The 23,481-nt window shown below is 42.0% G+C and overlaps 3 pseudogenes; all 3 read right to left on the reverse strand.

Moving 5' to 3' along the window:
- Nucleotides 1-6,350: 6,350 nt before the first annotated feature.
- LOC149954628 (U2 spliceosomal RNA) lies at nt 6,351-6,495 on the reverse strand (annotated as a pseudogene).
- Nucleotides 6,496-9,286: 2,791 nt separating this feature from the next.
- Nucleotides 9,287-9,431, reverse strand: LOC149954629 (U2 spliceosomal RNA; annotated as a pseudogene).
- Nucleotides 9,432-12,242: 2,811 nt separating this feature from the next.
- LOC149954630 (U2 spliceosomal RNA) lies at nt 12,243-12,387 on the reverse strand (annotated as a pseudogene).
- Between the last annotated feature and the right edge of the window lie 11,094 nt (nt 12,388-23,481).

Raw genomic sequence — 23,481 nt, forward strand, 5'->3', positions numbered from 1 at the left:
AGGGGCGGAGACATCTCCGGGTCGGCGGAAACGACGACGACGGCAGGCGGAGCAACGGGATCGTCGGCGACATATTATTATTTATTTATATTCCCCCGTTCCGCTAGGCACTACGGGGGATTTTACTTAATTATACAAATTATTTTGTAAAGATAGAGATGTAAGAAATGTCAGAAAAGTCCCACTTTTTTGTCTTCATATAGTTAAAACCTTAACAGGGCAAGCCTCGACAAGACTTTTAAAAGCCCGATGAAAGGGAAAAAGAAAGGCGATAAAACGGACAAGGTGTAGAATTAAAAGACAATAAAAATCAGCCATCAACCAGGACATAAGTCTCCGAAGTGACTGATTATGAAACGCATTAGTTTATCGAAAACAATCATCTTGTCTATGAGTTCCATATCTCCGAAGTTGGCTCTAGGGACCAGATGGAGAGTGAGAGGACAATTAACTAAGAAGTGCTCAGAATCACCTGTGTCTGACCCACAAACACAGGCAGGACTGAGCACATGACCTAAACTATGCAGGTAGCTAGGGAACTTACCGTGACCACTGAGAACCTGCGTTGAGAAGTGGTTAGGGTTGACCCTATCGTCGCCTACCCTAGAAATGAAATTCCTAGTAATAATACACTTAGTGCTGTCGCTCCAACTGCTCTGTCAATACCTCTTGGTAATGCCCCTTAAAATAATTTTAATACTACCCTTTTCGGGTTTATTCGAGTGGACCACCTGATTTAGTAATGCACCCTTGGCTAAAGCATCCGCTCTCTCGTTACCCAAAATACCACTGTGTGCTTTAACCCAGTTAAGGGTGATTTTGGCACCATGATTAAGAATCAAATCCCTTTTGTTTGCACACATACCATTAGGGTTGGAAGAATTTCCAATGGCCCGTAGAGAAGATAGACTATCAGAAAAGATAACTACCTCTTCATCATGGGGTCGCTCCCTAGCGAACCACTGAATGCTCTCCAAAATGGAGTAAAGTTCAATATAGAAGATACTAGGTTTATAACAAGTGTCTAGACGAAAAGTCTTCGACACCAGTTCCAAACCATTAAAGAAGCCAACGAATGCCGCTGCTGTGGCATTTTCCGATAGCGAACCATCGGAAAAGATATCTAAGCCTGCATTAGTGGGAATAGCGTCTCCATGTGAAATCTCTACACGAGAGGCCGGATGGCGAAGCCAAGGGTCATTCGGGTAAAGAAAATTTCCACCTACCACATCGTAATCACAGTGTTTAGCTGCCATCTGTTGGTGAAAAGACCTAAAGATGGTTGCTTCCTCACTTACAATGTATTCTATCGGGGTTAAGTTGGTAATTACCAATAACGCATCAGTAGAGATAGTACGATAAACACAGCAGACTCTTAGAGCTGCTATTCGTTGGATTGACCTGAGCTTTCGAATCATTAATGAATTATCCGTCTCGCGCCAGCACCGTAGGTGACAATACGCTCAATACAACCTTTATATACCACCCTCAAGGCTCTATAATCCAGACCCCACTCGACCTTAGCAAAGCAGGCAATGAACTGAACGAGACGAGTGACCTTATTCTTAACCTCCTCCAAGTGAGGCAAGAAACACAAAGTTTGATCCAAGGTAACGCCCAGGACTCTAACAGTCTTGACATTAAGGATCCTCTCGTTGTTGAGAGAAAAAATTGGAAGCCGATTCATCACCTTTGATTTAGCAAAGGTGATTGCAACGGTCTTCTTTGCACAAAACTTCAACTTGTAAAGTGTACTCCAACTATTGAGAGTATCCAGAACTTCGTTACCAAGGACCTTAAGACCCCGTCTCGAAGAACTCCAGACCATCGCCTGTAGGTCATCTGCAAAGGCCTGGATAGCACTCGCAGTCGGGTAAACCCGACTCAGAGCACCATCCATCACTATATTAAAAAGTAGAGGTCCGCTACAGGAACCCTGTGGGCACCCCTTGGTGAGTGACTTACGAAGAACACTACCGCCTATATCAATGGAAGCTACTCTGTTGCTGAGAAAACTCTTGTACAAATAGTACAAGTTTCTAGGACAAGCAACCTGCTGAAGTCTCGACAGAACACCGGGTACCCAGACATTGTCAAAGGCCCCTTCTATGTCAAGGGAGATAAGACTGGTGTGCAGACCACTCTCTTTATTATGCCTAACGTTCTCGACGATGTTATATAAAGCATGCGTCGTAGAGCGGGCACGTTTAAACCCATATTGGGCTGGGTTCATAAGACCTCTATTATAAAGAGAGTAGTACAGTATTCTTGATAAAAGCTTATCAAGAACCTTGCCCACTACTGATAGTAGAGATATCGGACGGTATGATCTAGCATTCCGCCTATCTCTCCCTTCCTTATATATCAATGCAATCCTAGCCACCTTCCAAATTTTTGGGAAGTGACCAAGAGTCACACATGCATTGTAGAGGCGCACGAAAACCAAGGGACAGACCAAGAACATAATCTTAAAAAATTCGATAGTGATGCCATCGAAACCCGGAGCTTTGCCCCTTTTGAAGGAATCGATGACATCTAGTACTTCCTCTTCTTTAAACTCTACATCGTCCGACTCGATGTAAGGAGTTTGGACTGACTCTCGGATTCCCTTGTGTACTTCAAGGTCATCCTCCTGCGAGTCGTCCTTAAAAAGATAATTAAGAATAGTTTCATATGTTTCGGTGAGTCCCTCTGTCAGCGTGCCATCCTCTCTTTCCACAGTGGAGACATCATTTTTACGTTTGGCCTTGCCAGTTGCCAATTTATAAGGAAGATAATAGGGATCTTCCCGAGACACAGAAGAGCAAAAGTTCCGCCAAGACTCCAACTTAGAGGAACTGATAAGGCACCTGTACTCTCGCTGAAGAGCCAAGTAGACTTGTTTGTAGCGTTCCCTCACCAAGGGATCCATAGCCACCTGCATACGTTTTCGCGCAGTACGTACTAATTTTCGCGTATTACCAAGACCTTCGATCCACCAGGGAGCCGAGTTATACGTCTTAGCAGCAGCATTACGTTTTAAGCTAAGCTTACTAGCATCGTGAAAAATGTCCTCAATAGAGGATGCTACACTATCAATCTGATCCCTAGAGTCAAGTGCTACCCTACTTAGAGCACCAGAGGCAAATTAATCCGGTCGCGAAAGCGGTCCAGATCCAGATCTCTCAAATTAACGGGTCTATTATTCTGGATGATTCTTCCCAAAGTAATGTTAAATAGAATGTAATTATGTCGATTTGGTTAGTCCAACCCTATGCATTAAAATATCTGATAAGAAGAATTTAAAACCACTTTTGCATAGTAAAAACCGTATTTATATTACAATAAACATAAAATAAAATGTTTATTCTAAAATAAATACCGTTTTTACTGTGCAAAAATGGTTTTAATTCTTCTAATCAGAATGTAATTATGATCACTGTTCGTAATATCATCAGAGACATACCAATAAGTGATCACATCAAAAACATTCATGGAAGAGTGCGTAAGATCGATCCAACTAGATCCATTGGAACTAGAGAAAGTAGGATCTGAACCCGGATCATTCAACAGGACCAGATCAAGAGACTCCACAAAATCAACACAGGCAGCACCTCTAGGACAATTATCCCTCGAGCCCCAGAGAGTATGGTGAGAATTGAAATCACCGCCAATTATCATTTTACGGCCTGATAATTTATTAATTTGCGTGGAGATACTATTTAAGTGCTCATCCAAGACCTCCGCCGGAGGAGGAGGTATATAGATGGAGAACACTACGAATGAAAAATCTCCCGCCTTAAAACCAACGACTGTTAAATAATCCTCGTTGAAAAGGCTTATGACCTGAAACTTCGCATTAAAGATGACAACTGCGGTTTTCGGGTTCACGTCAGAGCAAACCACCCTGGAAGAGAGCGGTAAACCAGAAAACCGCTTGTCCACCACATGAGGCTCCTGAAAAAGTGCGATATCGATGTTGTCTTCTTAACAGGACTGCCTTAGGGTTGAGGTTGCGACCTTCCCTTTGCCTAGATTAATCTGGATAAATTTAATTTTACTTTCCATTAGGCTTGATACTGAAGTCAGTGCTCGATCGCAAATATTGCAGCTCCCTCATGTAAAGTGGACAAAGGTTGAAATTTGTCTTCTTATCCCTATTGCTTCGGACACAATTTACACACCCTCTAATGGCATTGTCACAGTCAGTGAAATTGTTCTTCTGACCCACAAAGAGAACAAATTTGCTTAGCGACTTGATCGCAATTTGCCATTACGTGTCATATATTCATACAATTGAAGCATCTAGGGATAAAAAGATACTCCCTCCAACTGTGAATTTGCCATCCAATACGAAGTTTCTTTTTACCTTGTTTGAGATTATTAAAGACGGCATTAGGGATCTCAAGAACCCAATTTTTGCCAGCTTCCCTTTCTGCCATCTTTTTAGTGTTAAAACAAAATTTGGCAGCGATTTCATTCTCCTCACACTCAGGACGATTGCATTCAATTAACTTGCGAACGAGATCCTCCTTAGAGGTCTCGGAATCCACACCAAAAACAATGATCCGTGGTCTACCAAGCGACAAAGAATCATCGAAGCATGCCGCCGGGTGACACCAGAAATGGTTCGGGGAGCATTTCGCAATATGCAACATCGTGCATAATTGTGCATAGAATCAGAAGGTGGCATTTTTGAAAACATTTTGTAGAAGTCATTAAAAAACATTTGTCGCTTGGGCTAATTATTATATGTTTATTTTTCGAAATCTTATAACTGAAATGCATGTTACCTACAATTCGTTAAAGGCTATTGCCTGCTAGTACAACTTGTTTTTCCCCCGATCTCCAAACTCAGTGAAAAATAGGTCTTTTTCAACCGAACCAAAATTATTTTTACACTTTCGACTATGCCCTACAACTTTTCTATTGAAACATTTTGATTGACACCTACCGGTGAAAAAATAAATTTTCCAAAACGGCACAAAATCGTTCGATTTTTCTGAAATTTAGTAACCAAAGCCTTCCATACCTAACAAATAAACCCTGAAATTTTCAGAACCCTTGCATAAATACATTGTGACAAAAATGGCCTGATCGAGCTTATTGAGACACCCTGTATAGGGCTTATTTTTTCCCTTTTTTGGTGTGCGTTCCTGATGAGGAACTCTGAGATCTTTTCCGGCGGCTTTGTAGAACATTACGCGCCGTGGTTAATGAATATTCATGTCATTTTTGCAGTTCTGGTAACGTCGCGAGTATATCCTGAGCCCGTCGGCAAAAAATCTTCTATTTCTGAGTCGGACATGCTGAAAAAGTTCCACGGTTCCTTTCGCTCGTAGATCGGGCATTCTTTAACGGGGTGTTGCGAATTTGGAGAAGACTTCGAGTCAGGTTCATGACGAGGCGGAGTTTTCATTACCGAGGCGTAGCTCCCGCAAATTTTTGGTGATTCCAGAGTCTTGTGGGAAGATCCAGACAAAGAGAGGCCCCAGCCATCTTCGCCCTCAACGAAGTTTCATGCTTCTTGTTCTTCTTCGTCCGTTTTTTCGAGATTGTCACTTGCGTCAGTGACCGCTGACATATCCGTTACTTCTGGTGTTACAACACTTCCTGGGTTGTCCGAGCTTTTGGGTGCCGGGATCTGGTCTTGAATATCCGTGCCTTGTTTTTCTTTTTCGGGCAATCCCAAACCTGATGACTGTCTTTACGAGAGTAAAAACACATGCGCTGAACCCCTTGGTATACGATTTGAATGCGATGACCGCTAATTGTCATCAGATTGGGGATCGGGCTCTTGATCTTGACTTCAAGGCGTCGGTTCCCATTCCGGATGTCTTGAAGTGGGCCCTTCTGGAACGTTTCGCACGACTCCGAGAGCACCTCACAATAATTCTTCAACGAAGATTTCAAAAATGGTAACTCCCACCAACATGGAGCATCTTTGATTGTGATCTGAGTGACCGGATCGGCCACTCCTATGATATCCAAGTGTTTATCACCGACAATGATGCCAGCATCGACGGCCTTCTGGTAGCAGACGGCATCTTTGAATGTTATTTGACATTCGGACTTGGCGAGCATCTGGAAAACGGTGATGCTCTTAGGGCCAATGCAGTCGAAAAGAGCAATTGCCAAGTCTTCTACATTGACCCCGTCGAATTTTATTCTTGCAGTGGCCTTTTTCGAGGTCAACGGCAAGGACTGCGAAGTGGATGGCTTCGACGTCACGGCAGGCATGGCGACGATGGTGGCGACCGCCGAAGCGGAGACCGGAACTCAGGAACCGCTGAGGATCGACAGACGGCAACTGGAAGGCAGGAACAGCAACTGGAACTGGCACTGGACTGGCAAAACGAACGGCAACTTCTGGCGAGGCAGGGTGGAAAGCAAAACGAGCAGGAACACTCGCCTTTAAGGCGTAGAAAACACTTCTCGCCCCTCGACTAAGATATTGGTATAATTCTGCAGAACAGATATTACACGTTGATCTTAGCCAAAAGGCGGAGAAGCGATAACCGGCAAAGGGGCCGTTGATGGTTGAAATCGTAAAGGAGTGAGATCGACCATTCTTTATATTTCATAATTACGTCTAAGCTGATTGTTCGTGGCTGGAGATGACAGCGTGTGTAACCTTCACGACTGACTGAAGAGAGCAACTTCTTGATTACAAACAAACAGATCCACGGCCATCCAGAGTTGTCAGCCGTCAACGGTAATATCAAGCTGAAAACATTGGTTCTCGACCCATAAGCGAAGGTTAGCAGCGTCGATTGCGGTCATTTTTTTGGAGGGAGACCACCGGGGAACACGGCGTGCCGGAGAATGCTCTCTGTCTCTCATTAACGCGGTATTTGAGACTTTAAAAAAAAATTATTTTTAATTATTTTCTTGTCCACCACATGAGGCTCCTGAAAAAGTGCGATATCGATGTTGTCTTCTTAACAGGACTGCCTTAGGGTTGAGGTTGCGACCTTCCCTTTGCCTAGATTAATCTGGATAAATTTAATTTTACTTTCCATTAGGCTTGATACTGAAGTCAGTGCTCGATCGCAAATATTGCAGCTCCCTCATGTAAAGTGGACAAAGGTTGAAATTTGTCTTCTTATCCCTATTGCTTCGGACACAATTTACACACCCTCTAATGGCATTGTCACAGTCAGTGAAATTATGTTCTTCTGACCCACAAAGAGAACAAATTTGCTTAGCGACTTGATCGCAATTTGCCATTACGTGTCATATATTCATACAATTGAAGCATCTAGGGATAAAAAGATACTCCCTCCAACTGTGAATTTGCCATCCAATACGAAGTTTCTTTTTACCTTGTTTGAGATTATTAAAGACGGCATTAGGGATCTCAAGAACCCAATTTTTGCCAGCTTCCCTTTCTGCCATCTTTTTAGTGTTAAAACAAAATTTGGCAGCGATTTCATTCTCCTCACACTCAGGACGATTGCATTCAATTAACTTGCGAACGAGATCCTCCTTAGAGGTCTCGGAATCCACACCAAAAACAATGATCCGTGGTCTACCAAGCGACAAAGAATCATCGAAGCATGCCGCCGGGTGACACCAGAAATGGTTCGGGGAGCATTTCGCAATATGCAACATCGTGCATAATTGTGCATAGAATCAGAAGGTGGCATTTTTGAAAACATTTTGTAGAAGTCATTAAAAAACATTTGTCGCTTGGGCTAATTATTATATGTTTATTTTTCGAAATCTTATAACTGAAATGCATGTTACCTACAATTCGTTAAAGGCTATTGCCTGCTAGTACAACTTGTTTTTCCCCCGATCTCCAAACTCAGTGAAAAATAGGTCTTTTTCAACCGAACCAAAATTATTTTTACACTTTCGACTATGCCCTACAACTTTTCTATTGAAACATTTTGATTGACACCTACCGGTGAAAAAATAAATTTTCCAAAACGGCACAAAATCGTTCGATTTTTCTGAAATTTAGTAACCAAAGCCTTCCATACCTAACAAATAAACCCTGAAATTTTCAGAACCCTTGCATAAATACATTGTGACAAAAATGGCCTGATCGAGCTTATTGAGACACCCTGTATAGGGCTTATTTTTTCCCTTTTTTGGTGTGCGTTCCTGATGAGGAACTCTGAGATCTTTTCCGGCGGCTTTGTAGAACATTACGCGCCGTGGTTAATGAATATTCATGTCATTTTTGCAGTTCTGGTAACGTCGCGAGTATATCCTGAGCCCGTCGGCAAAAAATCTTCTATTTCTGAGTCGGACATGCTGAAAAAGTTCCACGGTTCCTTTCGCTCGTAGATCGGGCATTCTTTAACGGGGTGTTGCGAATTTGGAGAAGACTTCGAGTCAGGTTCATGACGAGGCGGAGTTTTCATTACCGAGGCGTAGCTCCCGCAAATTTTTGGTGATTCCAGAGTCTTGTGGGAAGATCCAGACAAAGAGAGGCCCCAGCCATCTTCGCCCTCAACGAAGTTTCATGCTTCTTGTTCTTCTTCGTCCGTTTTTTCGAGATTGTCACTTGCGTCAGTGACCGCTGACATATCCGTTACTTCTGGTGTTACAACACTTCCTGGGTTGTCCGAGCTTTTGGGTGCCGGGATCTGGTCTTGAATATCCGTGCCTTGTTTTTCTTTTTCGGGCAATCCCAAACCTGATGACTGTCTTTACGAGAGTAAAAACACATGCGCTGAACCCCTTGGTATACGATTTGAATGCGATGACCGCTAATTGTCATCAGATTGGGGATCGGGCTCTTGATCTTGACTTCAAGGCGTCGGTTCCCATTCCGGATGTCTTGAAGTGGGCCCTTCTGGAACGTTTCGCACGACTCCGAGAGCACCTCACAATAATTCTTCAACGAAGATTTCAAAAATGGTAACTCCCACCAACATGGAGCATCTTTGATTGTGATCTGAGTGACCGGATCGGCCACTCCTATGATATCCAAGTGTTTATCACCGACAATGATGCCAGCATCGACGGCCTTCTGGTAGCAGACGGCATCTTTGAATGTTATTTGACATTCGGACTTGGCGAGCATCTGGAAAACGGTGATGCTCTTAGGGCCAATGCAGTCGAAAAGAGCAATTGCCAAGTCTTCTACATTGACCCCGTCGAATTTTATTCTTGCAGTGGCCTTTTTCGAGGTCAACGGCAAGGACTGCGAAGTGGATGGCTTCGACGTCACGGCAGGCATGGCGACGATGGTGGCGACCGCCGAAGCGGAGACCGGAACTCAGGAACCGCTGAGGATCGACAGACGGCAACTGGAACTGGCACTGGACTGGCAAAACGAACGGCAACTTCTGGCGAGGCAGGGTGGAAAGCAAAACGAGCAGGAACACTCGCCTTTAAGGCGTAGAAAACACTTCTCGCCCCTCGACTAAGATATTGGTATAATTCTGCAGAACAGATATTACACGTTGATCTTAGCCAAAAGGCGGAGAAGCGATAACCGGCAAAGGGGCCGTTGATGGTTGAAATCGTAAAGGAGTGAGATCGACCATTCTTTATATTTCATAATTACGTCTAAGCTGATTGTTCGTGGCTGGAGATGACAGCGTGTGTAACCTTCACGACTGACTGAAGAGAGCAACTTCTTGATTACAAACAAACAGATCCACGGCCATCCAGAGTTGTCAGCCGTCAACGGTAATATCAAGCTGAAAACATTGGTTCTCGACCCATAAGCGAAGGTTAGCAGCGTCGATTGCGGTCATTTTTTTGGAGGGAGACCACCGGGGAACACGGCGTGCCGGAGAATGCTCTCTGTCTCTCATTAACGCGGTATTTGAGACTTTAAAAAAAAATTATTTTTAATTATTTTCTTGTCCACCACATGAGGCTCCTGAAAAAGTGCGATATCGATGTTGTCTTCTTAACAGGACTGCCTTAGGGTTGAGGTTGCGACCTTCCCTTTGCCTAGATTAATCTGGATAAATTTAATTTTACTTTCCATTAGGCTTGATACTGAAGTCAGTGCTCGATCGCAAATATTGCAGCTCCCTCATGTAAAGTGGACAAAGGTTGAAATTTGTCTTCTTATCCCTATTGCTTCGGACACAATTTACACACCCTCTAATGGCATTGTCACAGTCAGTGAAATTATGTTCTTCTGACCCACAAAGAGAACAAATTTGCTTAGCGACTTGATCGCAATTTGCCATTACGTGTCATATATTCATACAATTGAAGCATCTAGGGATAAAAAGATACTCCCTCCAACTGTGAATTTGCCATCCAATACGAAGTTTCTTTTTACCTTGTTTGAGATTATTAAAGACGGCATTAGGGATCTCAAGAACCCAATTTTTGCCAGCTTCCCTTTCTGCCATCTTTTTAGTGTTAAAACAAAATTTGGCAGCGATTTCATTCTCCTCACACTCAGGACGATTGCATTCAATTAACTTGCGAACGAGATCCTCCTTAGAGGTCTCGGAATCCACACCAAAAACAATGATCCGTGGTCTACCAAGCGACAAAGAATCATCGAAGCATGCCGCCGGGTGACACCAGAAATGGTTCGGGGAGCATTTCGCAATATGCAACATCGTGCATAATTGTGCATAGAATCAGAAGGTGGCATTTTTGAAAACATTTTGTAGAAGTCATTAAAAAACATTTGTCGCTTGGGCTAATTATTATATGTTTATTTTTCGAAATCTTATAACTGAAATGCATGTTACCTACAATTCGTTAAAGGCTATTGCCTGCTAGTACAACTTGTTTTTCCCCCGATCTCCAAACTCAGTGAAAAATAGGTCTTTTTCAACCGAACCAAAATTATTTTTACACTTTCGACTATGCCCTACAACTTTTCTATTGAAACATTTTGATTGACACCTACGGGTGAAAAAATAAATTTTCCAAAACGGCACAAAATCGTTCGATTTTTCTGAAATTTAGTAACCAAAGCCTTCCATACCTAACAAATAAACCCTGAAATTTTCAGAACCCTTGCATAAATACATTGTGACAAAAATGGCCTGATCGAGCTTATTGAGACACCCTGTATAGGGCTTATTTTTTCCCTTTTTTGGTGTGCGTTCCTGATGAGGAACTCTGAGATCTTTTCCAGCGGCTTTGTAGAACATTACGCGCCGTGGTTAATGAATATTCATGTCATTTTTGCAGTTCTGGTAACGTCGCGAGTATATCCTGAGCCCGTCGGCAAAAAATCTTCTATTTCTGAGTCGGACATGCTGAAAAAGTTCCACGGTTCCTTTCGCTCGTAGATCGGGCATTCTTTAACGGGGTGTTGCGAATTTGGAGAAGACTTCGAGTCAGGTTCATGACGAGGCGGAGTTTTCATTACCGAGGCGTAGCTCCCGCAAATTTTTGGTGATTCCAGAGTCTTGTGGGAAGATCCAGACAAAGAGAGGCCCCAGCCATCTTCGCCCTCAACGAAGTTTCATGCTTCTTGTTCTTCTTCGTCCGTTTTTTCGAGATTGTCACTTGCGTCAGTGACCGCTGACATATCCGTTACTTCTGGTGTTACAACACTTCCTGGGTTGTCCGAGCTTTTGGGTGCCGGGATCTGGTCTTGAATATCCGTGCCTTGTTTTTCTTTTTCGGGCAATCCCAAACCTGATGACTGTCTTTACGAGAGTAAAAACACATGCGCTGAACCCCTTGGTATACGATTTGAATGCGATGACCGCTAATTGTCATCAGATTGGGGATCGGGCTCTTGATCTTGACTTCAAGGCGTCGGTTCCCATTCCGGATGTCTTGAAGTGGGCCCTTCTGGAACGTTTCGCACGACTCCGAGAGCACCTCACAATAATTCTTCAACGAAGATTTCAAAAATGGTAACTCCCACCAACATGGAGCATCTTTGATTGTGATCTGAGTGACCGGATCGGCCACTCCTATGATATCCAAGTGTTTATCACCGACAATGATGCCAGCATCGACGGCCTTCTGGTAGCAGACGGCATCTTTGAATGTTATTTGACATTCGGACTTGGCGAGCATCTGGAAAACGGTGATGCTCTTAGGGCCAATGCAGTCGAAAAGAGCAATTGCCAAGTCTTCTACATTGACCCCGTCGAATTTTATTCTTGCAGTGGCCTTTTTCGAGGTCAACGGCAAGGACTGCGAAGTGGATGGCTTCGACGTCACGGCAGGCATGGCGACGATGGTGGCGACCGCCGAAGCGGAGACCGGAACTCAGGAACCGCTGAGGATCGACAGACGGCAACTGGAAGGCAGGAACAGCAACTGGAACTGGCACTGGACTGGCAAAACGAACGGCAACTTCTGGCGAGGCAGGGTGGAAAGCAAAACGAGCAGGAACACTCGCCTTTAAGGCGTAGAAAACACTTCTCGCCCCTCGACTAAGATATTGGTATAATTCTGCAGAACAGATATTACACGTTGATCTTAGCCAAAAGGCGGAGAAGCGATAACCGGCAAAGGGGCCGTTGATGGTTGAAATCGTAAAGGAGTGAGATCGACCATTCTTTATATTTCATAATTACGTCTAAGCTGATTGTTCGTGGCTGGAGATGACAGCGTGTGTAACCTTCACGACTGACTGAAGAGAGCAACTTCTTGATTACAAACAAACAGATCCACGGCCATCCAGAGTTGTCAGCCGTCAACGGTAATATCAAGCTGAAAACATTGGTTCTCGACCCATAAGCGAAGGTTAGCAGCGTCGATTGCGGTCATTTTTTTGGAGGGAGACCACCGGGGAACACGGCGTGCCGGAGGCTGCTCTCTGTCTCTCATTAACGCGGTATTTGAGACTTTAAAAAAAAATTATTTTTAATTATTTTCTTTATACGCTGTTTCTATATAGTTCGCCACGACGATAATTTATTTTCGGTTTTCTCTCGGTCTATTTTAAAAAAGTGGCAACATGGTCCCGTGCTTAATAGATAATTAGAAAAAGTAAGACCTTGATCATAAGGAGTTTCCTCCAGCAAGCCTCCGAGCGACGCAACACCTGCACGCTTAACAGAACAGCTGTAGAGAAGTGTCAGGAGATATGGCACTACGAGTTGACAGTGGTGGCCCCGTAGTACGCGCCCCGGCATAGGCAACACAAAAACTCGTTTTTTCCAATTTCTCCCGCTTTTAAACGTCCCTTCAAAATTGAAAATGGCCACCGCGTAAGATACAAACTACTATCGACATTGCGCCCTCTGGAAGCGAGATATGTATAACAAAACATTCGCGAGATCTTTGACTTTCTTAAGAGACTTGTCATATTAGTTTTCTCTATTTTAAACAAATTTGTGAGAGCTTCAATTATCCTTTACGATTTATCGCCAAACTTACTGTTTTTCTATAAACCATTTTCTAAAATATGAAATTAATTTGCAATAATAGAGTCGAGGGGATTTTAATTTCTAATATTTTGTATTTATATTAACCGTGAACGTATACGCACTTGGAGAAGAGGAAAAACGAACCTCGCGGTACCATCCTGCTTATACTTGGCATCTAGAACTCGAGCCACGATTCACTCTTCCACATACTTCACCGTAAGGGAAAACCCGCTTTCACCATACTTCTTTCTAAAAAACAACCATTCTCGCTCCAGGGTTTCTCTACAACCAAGTACGAACCGGTTATTACTACAGCGATAGTACCCCAATCCTCGCTAGGTAGCACGTTGTAAATAACTTATATGGTGTCCGTTTCGAGAACGGAGTTACCACGTTTCGGGAGGTGGTAAATTTTTTTGTTGCCAACGCGAATGTCGAAAAGCGGCCGGCTGTGAACTCCTAGTCATGTCTCCTGTTAGTATCGAAAGTGACTTCAAAATATCATATCGTTGGTAACGTACGAAAATTCCGTAAAAAAATTACAAAACAAATCTGCCCGAAACTTCAAAATGATCTACTAGCCAATGACGACTTTTCCTCTTATTACGTCAGAAAGGGTATATATATATATATATATATATATAAATACATATTTCTTAAAACAAATTGATGTTTAATTTTTGATTCATTGGGAGGGGTGGGCCCATCATGGAAGAACTGCAATACCAGGCCAACCCGTGGTGGAGGTGGAGCAAGCTCCGACTTCTCCGCCTAGGTTAGGTTAGGTTAGGTTTTAACACTAGGTTTAGTCATGTTAATTTATGGTAAGGTTATGGTAAGGTTAGGTCAGGTTAGATTATGGTATGTTCCGTGGTGGTTATGTTTTCTTTTACTTTAAGCGCGAGTTTGAATAGTGCGTTCTGTTCTTCGAACGTTACTACGTTGACGTTTATCACCCCGCCGTAGAAATGCGCGAGTCGGACGATGAAAGATCCGACCACGAAATGCCCGTTTTAACCGATTCCGAAGAGGAAGTGGCCGGCTTAACCTGGTGGACTGAATCGGATACCTCTGAAACGGCCAGTAGTGGTGAGAACAACTAATATTTTGTTTTTGCTTGAACTCTTTTATATATAATTAATTAAAAACAAAAATTAACCCAAAAATGTGTAAACAAATAACACAAAACAACTAATCAAAATCAATGGTGGGAAAAGAAACCCCCGTTGAGCTTGATTCTAGTTTGTTTCCGTTAAACGACTCGGAAATAAATCCTCGTCTATACCAGCGTCTCTTTAATTCAATTCAAATAAAACATGTTAGTACCACACTTTTAAAATTTATACAGAGTTGGTTAGTTTTTTATATTAAAAAATTAATAAATAATCATACAATAACGGTAAGGAAAGGATCGATACGTTTAAATCCACTTCTTGTGGCTCTTTGGTATGAAATTCAATGAAATTATTAATCTCGAAGATAAAACAGCGAAAGAATGAAAAATTTCTTATCTTACCTTAAGGAGGATCGTAGAAATGGTGGAGCTTACCTAACCAACGTTCCCCATTTTAAACCGCAATTCTACGGAGTAATCAGCTACATAATATATACCCCGGTTTTACAATATTACCTTCCACTTATTAACCCCATCTAAATTTTCCAAATTTATAGGGTTACCAACCACGATTTAAACTCCCCCAATTCAACAGGGTTACCAATCACTAACTTAACTTGTCCAATTATGCTAAAGAAATTATGGAACCATCTACAGTCCGTATTGTAGCGTATGTCTTTAGTGTCAGTTTGACTTCAAAAAAATTGCTAGTTATTTCCAAGTATTGGCTCCGGACGGCGCCTCCCCAGCCTCATACTAAAAAAGCGATGGGCCGTCTATAACCGGACCTATAGGACAGTACCGAGCCTTACGCACCGAGCATAGTCGGGCGTGGAATGTTTTCTTTAAGTATTGGCGCCTTCTATTTAAGTTCAAAGAAAGAACTATATACCGTAATCTATAATTGGTATTGTAGCGTATAATATAATCCGTCTATAGTGGCAGTGTGTCGTAAGGCTAATTTTTCCCAAGTATTGGCGCCTGACGGCACCGCGCACTCAATTCGCTCGAGCGCTGGGGGCGCGCGACGCCTCCCCAGCCCCGTACTAAAAAAAGCGATGGGCCGTCTATAACGCGACCTAGAGGGCAGCTCCGAGCCTAACGCACCAAGCCTTACGCACCGGGTATACTCGGTCGTTGAATGATTTCTTTAAGTATTGACGCACCCCAAAACTAAACCGGCTCGAAAATTAACGCGGTTGACAAACTCGAGAAGCGCTAATACGTTTAGCGGCATCGACGAGACTTTATACAAAAAAAACAACGACTTTCACGTAACTAGCGGGATTAAATAAATACGCGGTTGTATAACGATGATACTTCATTAATTTGAATAAATACCTTCGTTAAACGAGTTAAGGCAACGTTTTTGCCGGACAGGCCGTCAATAAACGTCACGATTGCCAAAGCCACAGCGCCAGGAAGCGTAAAAGAAGAGATAACCATCGGAAAAACCTTCGTCCAACGGGAAACCCATTCAAATAGGATAAAGGCGACACCCGTCGACCAAACCCGTTATTAAGATAAGTCATTACGAGTTTAAAACGGTTCGCTCGTGTAGTCCGTATTTAACGTATTCATCATCCATCAGAGAAAGCGCCACGTAACGCGATCAACCGCAGCCGTCTTCTACAAAGTAAATAAGTACTTTCAGATAACGATAAGACGCCGTACCTTAAATCTTTTATCCTTCTCAGATAGCATATTAATAATATTTCGAAAAAATTACGTGCATGTCAATAGAAGTTCTACGAACTGAGGAACTTCCTACCTATATGTTGGTTAAAAACAGTTTATTTTGCTATTGTCCAATCGATAATTTCCTATGGTATGGTTGGATGGGCTGGAACGTATAAGGCTACTCTGGAACCCTTAGGAGTTATCCAGAGAAACATTATAAGAATTTGTTTGAAGAGAAATCGCTACGAACAGAATGTTAACCTATATAGAGACGTCTCAGTCTATACTATTAATCAACTGTACGCTAAAATCATTTTAATCTATACTTACAAAAATCGAGAATCATTAGCTTCTCAAACGATTTATAGTACCCGTGGTATTACGAAGAAAAATTTACCAATTGAGAAACTGTTTAAATCAATTGGCCAGAATCATATTACTTATCTAGGGCCAAAATTATATAACTTATTGAACTCTGAAATTAAAAACTGTACTAATATAAAACTATTTAAACGCAAAATTTGTCAATGGATCTTAAATCTTAAGTAGAATGTAACTCGATTGTTTTTCAAAGCCTTGATTTGATTTAAAAATTTTGTTATCCCCACCACGCACAAGTTTCCCTCATGTGGTTGGGGTGATGAATTAAACAACTTTAAACATATTTTTGTAATGTCAACATCAATAAATTATTATTATTATTATTATTATTATTATTATTATTATTTTTTTTTGGTTAAGACGTCTTTTATTTTACAATGAAGTTTTACAAATGGTGGAAGAAAGAAACATTATTATACGTGTGTGGTTTTTTTTAAGGAATTTGAATCCGAATCTTTGGGTCATTTTTGACAATGGTAGCTTTTGGAAGCGGGGAAATTAACATTTTACAAGTTCAGAGCAGTGTAAGATTTTACCTTGGAAATAGCTTGTTGCAATCTGGAATTTTTTTGAGTAAATTAGTATTCATATGGGTTATCAGCCTGGGTCAATATCACAGATGTTTACTTTATTCAGGGTATGCGCTATGTTTTTTAGGTTTAAGCCCTGTTTGCAGTTTTCAGTTAAGACAAATTGTTTGATTTTTTCATTGAATCGTTTTTTCAAAAAATTTAGAGGGTGTTGCAAAGCGTCGTGACACACAGAGAGAGAATAAATTGATAATTTTGCTGTAGTTAGAATTAAACATTTGACAAAATAGAAATCATCTTTAGTTAGGTATAGAACCCAATAATTTTTTTATATTTAATGAGAAGGTTTTATCAAAGTCTCGAATAGTTTTTTCAATGAAATTTAGAAAAAGAATGACAGTGGGGCACGTGAAGTATATGTGGGAAAAGTCTGCTTGGGAGGCATTACACAGGGGACAGTTTTTATTAAAATTTGGAAAAGCGTGGGAGGCCGAAACTGGAGTTACTATTTTACCGAAAAATAATCTATAAATTAAGTTGTTTTCCTGGGCGTTGAAGGTACTCGACCAGCAAAAGTTCCAATTTATACCGGACGAGTCCTCACATTGAATAATTTGAGGGATATTCTCGAGTGGGTTTACGCTCTTTGGGAATAACTTCGAAATTACATTTTTGGAGATGGTTTTTATTGGGACGATTTTTTATTTTGAGTGTAGAATAGACGGTCTGTCATGTTAAAGGGGTTTGGGATAAGGGGGTGTCGTTTAAACAGCGTTCGAATATTGGGAAAAATTTTGGAGATTTGAGTAATGATATTATCTAATTGGTTTTTAGCGTGTCTGATTCTGGGTGCGTTTTTAGGAAAGATTTCTTCTATTGTCTTAAAGTTTCGGTCAGTAGTGTTGATGATGTCTTTGACATATCGGAAATCCGCCAATTTCCAATACGGTTCAAGGTGGGTGTTAATGAAGGGGTTGTCAAATAATGGTTCACTTAGTAGGTCTTTAAATGAGGACGGGGGCTCCATCTTGTGATCTAGAGAGTTCCAGGTCTCGAGAATGGAGCAATAAAATTGTTGCGTGTTAAGTTTGGTGTAGTTCATTTTATACGCGAGGGCCTCTTATCCGTAACAGTACGGGTTCGATCGTTTTATATTGTGAAGAAAGAATTCGGTTTCAGTTAAATTTTGGATGTTAGTAATTCTTTTGATGGTTTGAATGTGAAATTTTTTAAATTGAATGAGTGGATCGTATAGACCGATACCGCCGTTCTTACACGAATTGAAAAGAATATCAAGTGGGAGCCAATGCTTTTTACTATTCCAAATGAATCGACTGCAGGTGGATTTAATTTTTTTAATGTAGTGGTCTGGTAAAGGTATGCATGGTAAGAAATACCACAATTTTGATAATTCATTGTTGCATAGTAACGCTCTGCTCTTGTACGAAAGGGTCTCCAGGAAACTAGTCTTGGACGATAGAGTGATTTGGAAATTGTTTAAGAAAGTGTCCAATAAGCGAGATTGCCAGTTCTCGTTAGGGGTGAAGTCGATGCCTAAAATTTTGATGCCGTCGCTTGACCATGACAGACCCAGAGGGGTGTCCGTTCTACCGGACCAAGCTCCAAGCCACAGCCCATTACTCTTGCCCATGTTGAATCGCGCGTTACTGACTTCGCAATAACGAGCTATTTCTACGGCAAGCAGCTCAAAGCCCTCGTTCGCCGACAGAAAGATGTTGAGATCGTCGGCAAAACAGAGGTAAATCAGAGCAGCGGTAAGTAGCGATGGCCTGAAGCTAACGTCCGTCAGGGCCACTCGACAGTGGCGAAGAAAGGGTTCTAAAGAAAGGATGAACAAAAGGCTGGATAAGGGGTCTCCCTGTCTTATCCCAGAGTTAACGGTAAATTTCGCGGAAAGGGTACCATTAATTTTAAGTCGAGCAGCGGCGTTATTGTAACTTAATTGAATGTACTGGAAAAGCTGACCTGATATACCGATATGTCGAAGTATATCAAGGAGGTAGCCATGGTCCACGCGATCGAAAGCTTTGGCCTGATCAAGCGATACTATCGCCAGCTCCTGGTCAGGGTGGTCCGATACGTAATCAAGGATGTCTCTTAGGGTGTTAATGTTGCTATGGATCGTTCTGCCCGGTAGGGAGTAAGTCTGGTTCTAATCAATTATAGATTGCAAAGCTGGGGATAATTTTAACGCGAAGCATTAAGATAGAAGTTTAGAGTCATTATTTTGTAGATAAATTGGACGAAAGTTTTGCAGGCAATGCGGATCGCCTTTCTTATAAATTAAAGTAATGATAGAAGTGGTGAAGCTATCGGGCAATTTATTGAACTTTATAGAGGATTTGTAGACAGTAAAGAAGAAAGTACGAATTTTGGGCCACATAAACTTTAGTAACTCGTTAGTTATACCGTCTGATCCGGGAGACTTATTGTTCTCCAGAGAAGCTATTACCTTGTCGATATCGGCTAACGTTAGGTCGCTGTTGCAAATGCTGTTGTTTGAGTTGTCTAATGTTGGTAAGATTTTGATGTATTCGGTTATCTTTTCCGGACTCTGTTTAGATGTTTTAAAGAGGTCACTATAGAATTTTGAAGCTTCGCGTAAAATTTCTAAATGATTCGATGTTAATTCACCGTCAGATTTTCTAATAGTTTTAATGCAGTTAATGCTTTTTCTAGCGTATTCTAAATTAAATAGGTAGTGTGATGGAGTATTAACGAGAGTTTGGTGATTAATTTTGCTACGCAGAAGAGCGGCTTCTGATTTTTTGATCTCCAGGGAGTTTAGATGCGTCTTTATGGTGGAACGCTCTTCCTCGGTCTTATCGTGGTTTAATAGTTCGTTTTGTAGTTTGATAATTTCGTCATCATTTTTGCTATTTTTAAATGAGAACTCTTTGACGAAGGTTTTAATTTTGGTTTTAAAAACGTCCCACCATTTGATGCTCTTCTCGCTTAAGCCAGGAAAGTCGCTCAACTGTGAAACTAAGAACTGGTTAAATAGATTATGAAAAGTTTTGTCAGCTAATAATGAATTGTTAAAAGCCCATAAGTGTCTATGGTCAGAACTGGACCCACCGTCTAAGGTCCTCAGCCCATGTACGAGAGGTACAAGAGATGAAGACACATAGATACGGTCGAGCCGCGCCTGTTGGGACGCATTTGAGGAGCTTGTCCACGTCATATCCGACACCCCCTGTACGACCGAAGCGTCAAACAAGTTGAGGGCCATTAATAAGCTCTCCAATTCGCAAACAAGAGACGGACGGTGTTCTCTAGTGTTCTTCCGGTCATGTATGGGTAGCAACACGCAGTTAAAATCACCCAAAATCATAAAATCGCGGGTTTTGTTGGCCAAAACGTCAGATTTTATAGCGTATAGCGCATCTATGGCTCGTGAGTTAGACTGACTTACGTAAATGTTGAAAATGGTTAGAGATAAATTTGAATTTAAAAAAGATATTACTGATTTTTGAACATAACCACAGATTAAGTCGAGAACGGCTTTCACGGTGTATTGCTCGCTTCGCGTGGTATTAACGAAAGTCGAAACTCCAGCTTGGTGGTTGGAATTACAAGAATAGAAAGGGGTGAATGGGTGACTTAGATCCCTTAGGTTTTTACAGTTATTTGTTAAGTACGTTTCCTGGCACATGGCGATGTTAATTTTGTTTAATTTTAGGAAATTTATTTCTTTTATGTATTCGATCGGGGTACGCAATCCCCGTACGTTATGTGTGCAGAGACTTAAATTCATAATTCATTAAAATTTAGAAAGGGGGTAGAAAGAGGGAAAGTTTAATATTTACGTTTAATATTGTAGATCAGAGTAGTAAGTCGTCTCGACTCATAAGAATTGACAACCTTTTGGCGCTCCATGATCTGGTTGACTAATCCAGGAATGTTCTGAGTGTAAGAGAGCGCAAAGTCGCGTATGTATTTTTTTCGCCTTTTCACAGACTCGAGGAAGTCCTCAAAGACGTCGTCTTCAAGGGCGTTCTTTTTTGATGGTGAGTTTTTCAGTGGTGATCCAATTTGCGTACCAACAGTGGGCTCTTCGGTAGGAGACACAGTTGTCTGTGGCTCGGGGAGTTGATTGTCAGTTGGTCGTGGCAAATTGGACGGCGAAGGATGCGGCGGGGATAGAGGGTTAGGCGTTGTTTCCTTTACGGAGGATAGGATCTCGTCGGAGGGCTTCGTAATAAGATCCCTCTTTCCTGTGATGCAATCCCCTGGCGGTAAAGTTTTACACGAAGGGTTCACAGGGGGGGCGGTTGACTGCGGTGGTGAAAGGCGGAGCTGGTTATTATCGTTAGAAGAAGTAGTGACTTGTTGATGAGAGTCCACTTGTAGGTTAGGTTTTTTGGCAGGTGAGCGAAGTGGTGTCGTCGCAGTAGAGATTAGTAAAGTATTCGGGGGGGGGCAGAGTTGCTAGTTGGCGCCGGTAGAACAAGTATAGTTTCTTGGTGGTTGTCTTCCAAGTTAGAGAGCGGGCCAAAGGGGTTAAACATTGGTTCATGTACGATAGTAGATTTGGTTGAGGATCGTGGGCTTTCACGCAGCGGAACAGTTATCCAGTCGGAACTGTCGCTAGTTTCATTATTGTGAGACTGTTGTTGTGTTTGGTCGGTGAAAGTTCCTGTTGAAGTGGTGAGAGGGATTTTAACATGGGTGGTATCGTCCTGGTGTTTTTCGTTATTTGAAGGTTGGGCATAGCAACGATCCGAGGTGTGGCCTTTTTGCTTACAGTTTTCGCATACTTCGTCTCCCACGAGAAGGAACATAGTATACGGGTTGTTGTCAAAGTCGAAGGATATTTGTGCAGGTAAAGGGTTGTCTTGATCCTGTATGAAGTAGGTTTGTCTCTTTCCATTGAAAAAATAGGAGCCTGACGTCTTGGATGTTATTGGAATGTAGGTAATATCTGAAGTTAGTTTACCATGGTTTTCTAGCATTGGCTTAATGAAGCTGTGCGGAACTTCGGGACAGAGACCCGAGATGGTAAGTTTCTCTGATGATCGAATTAGACTCCGACACGATGTGTGGATGCCGTTGATATCGAAACCGGCGGTTGTGAGATCATCAACCAGGCATTCACTAGATAAATAGGCCCAGATTTTGTTATGCGATTTTTTGTGAACGAAAACAGCGGCTCTATCTTGATGTAGGGCAGCGTCAATAGCACACCCGTAGTCCAAGCTGCTAATACCGGGAATCCCTTCAAAGACGACTGCTTGACGACGAGATACTGGTTCTGGTTGGGGAATTTTAGGTCTTGGGTTGATAATCTTGTTTACATATTTATTTGTGTTGCGTTGTTGGGGTTGTGGACCCTTTGATTTATGTTGAAATTTGATGGAACCTGGTGGTGTTGGTTGCTGAAGTTTGGTGGAACTTGATGATGGTAGTTGTTGAAGTATGGCGGAACATTTTGGTTATGGTTGTTGAAGTGTGATGGAACTTTCTTGTTTATGATGGAGTGCGGAGAAATAGTAGGATTAAGTTGACAAAGTTGCGGTTGAGTTGATTCGGGGATAATACCCGATGATTGAGCAGCGTCGGAATACGTAGCCCATGATTGGAACGATTCGCAGCACTTCAGACTTGATATTGTTGTTGAGAATGAAGCATTTTAAGGTAGAGATATACGCCGTCGCGTATCCAGTAACACTTTTAAGATTTTAAGACGCGGACTTTGAGAATAAAACGACGTTTAGCGCGAGAATTTTAAAAAAAAGAGAGAGAGAGAAACAGTTCTAAGCGCCCGCGCGCTCGCGAGATAAAAAGAAAACCCGACTTTTCAAAAGCCGTCGGGCCTAAATACCCGAAAAAAATTAAAAACTAATAACTTGATGATACTCGCTCAAGAACCAATGCACACGAAGTAAAATGCACTCTCCGAAAGCACGGAAGTTTCCTCTTTCGAAAGATAAAAAATTCAGTACTGTACACAGGAAAAATGCTAGGTAAAAGTGCAAGAAACGCGGAGCGAAGAAGCGACTTTATTATGCCACTTATATTATTATTGTTATTGTTATTATTATTATTCTCGGAGCTGCTATCGAAGAGACGCGTGTTGAATTCGCGATAGAATACGTAAAAGACTTCCTACGAGAAGACCGGCGACTAAAATGATAATAATCAACGAGAATTCATTCCTTTTATAGTCGAAAAAGCGGTGCGAAGATCATCCGCGTGTAGCCGCTTGAACCGCGTGATCTGTCGCGAAAGCCGTCGAGAATATTCCCGTAATTCAACATGCCACGTATTAACTATTTCTGTATTTCCGCAATTTTGCGGAACTACTATCCATAAGCGACATTCCCAAATGCTTCGAACAACCAACCCCTTACTATATTCCCCTTTTTACCGCGTTACCAAACGATACGTTACTCACTCAACATTAAGCGGTGTAACCCACCTCTTTGTATATTCCACATATTGCGACGCTTCTATTTAAATTACCCATCCCTCATTATAAAGCGTTACCCACCCCTTA

Source organism: Leiobunum rupestre, chromosome 3, assembly GCF_980474605.1.
Source record: "Leiobunum rupestre chromosome 3, qqLeiRupe1.1.hap1, whole genome shotgun sequence".
Classification (NCBI taxonomy): Eukaryota; Metazoa; Arthropoda; class Arachnida; order Opiliones; family Sclerosomatidae; genus Leiobunum; species Leiobunum rupestre.